Genomic DNA, 1,471 nt, shown 5'->3' on the forward strand with positions numbered 1-1,471 from the left:
TAAGTTAATATGTAATTTTTTTAAGAGTTTAAGGAATTTACCAAATTGTTCATCTAAGCGGTCTTTCCTTGTCGCATTGGGGTATGGCACACGAGGTTTATATTCGACATTCACCATTTTGTTTTTATTGTTACCTACCTCACCTTGACCTTTTCTTACCACAGTTTCTTGCCCCGATTCTGGTTCAAGCTCAACAACTCCTTCTTCATCTTGAATATTAATTGTGTTTAGCTGTTCCCTTGGGTTGGGTTCAGTATTACTTGGCAAGCTACCTTGTGGTCGTTCGGAAATTAGTTTGAAAAGCTGGCCTATCTGAGTTTCGAGCCCTTGGATCGACGCTTGCTAATTTTTAAGTGTTGCCTCGGTGTTCTGGAAACGATTTTTTGACACCGAAATAAACTTTGAGAGCTTCTCTTCAAGGTTCTGCTTCTTTTCCTATTTGTAAGGTGGTTGTTGGTAGCTTGGAGGTGGTTGTGGTCTTTGATTTCCTTGACTGCTCCATGAGAAATTGGGGTGGTTCCTCCAACCTGCATTGTAAGTGTCACTATATGGATTGTTTTGAAGTCGAGGATTATTACCCATGTAGTTTAATTGCTCGTTATCCATGTTGTGGCCATAAGGTTGGTATTATGAATGGCTTGTTCCACCTCCACTTGCTTCACACTGCATTACTGGGTGAACCTGCAAAGAACTAAGAAAACCATCAATCTTTTTATTTAAGAGTTCTACCTGATTAGAGAGCATGGTGACTGAATCGACGTTATAAACGTCGACTATTTTCGTTGGCTTTGTCCTCATGACTTGCCACTGATAGTTATTCAGTGACATCTCCTCTATAAACTCATAGGCATCTTCAGGTGTTTTATTATTGATGGCTCCGCCAGTAGCTGCGTCAACCATTTTTCGATCGAAGGATTCAGGCCATTATGGAACGTTTGAACCTGTAGCCAAAGTAGTAACCCATGGTGAGGGCATCTTCTCAAAAGGCCCTTGTATCTCTCACATGCATCGTAGAGTGTTTCTAAATCCATTTGCACAAAAGAAGAGATATCATTACGTAATTTAGCCATTTTAGCCGGTAGAAAATATTTTAGTAAAAATTTTTCGGTCATTTGTTCCCATGTAGTAATTGACTCTCGTGGTAACGAGTTCAACACTATTTAGCTTTGTTCCTCAATGAAAAAGGGAATAATTGAAGACGAATGGCATCATCAGAGACACCATTAATTTTAAATGTATCGCATAGTTCTAAGAAGTTGGCTAACTGAGCGTTGGGACCCTCATCCTGCAAACTATCAAATTGAATAAATTTCTGTATCATTTGAATAGTGTTAGGTTTTAATTCAAAAGTATTTGAAGCTACAGCAGGTCTAACTATGCTCGATTCAGTTCCTGTTAAAGAAGGTTTAGCATAATCATACATAGTGCGTGGAGCAGGATTTTGATTAACCGTAATTGCAGGAAGTAGCTG

At 39.1% G+C, this 1,471-nt stretch overlaps 1 non-coding gene across 1 annotated transcript; it reads left to right on the top strand.

Moving 5' to 3' along the window:
- The first annotated feature begins 957 nt into the window (after window positions 1-957).
- LOC121211883 (small nucleolar RNA R71) lies at window positions 958-1,064 on the top strand. Its single transcript, XR_005907100.1, has one exon. It is a non-coding gene; the product is annotated as a small nucleolar RNA R71 (small nucleolar RNA).
- The last annotated feature ends 407 nt before the right edge of the window (window positions 1,065-1,471 follow it).

The sequence above is a fragment of the Gossypium hirsutum genome, chromosome A12 (genome assembly GCF_007990345.1).
Source record: "Gossypium hirsutum isolate 1008001.06 chromosome A12, Gossypium_hirsutum_v2.1, whole genome shotgun sequence".
Classification (NCBI taxonomy): domain Eukaryota; kingdom Viridiplantae; phylum Streptophyta; class Magnoliopsida; order Malvales; family Malvaceae; genus Gossypium; species Gossypium hirsutum.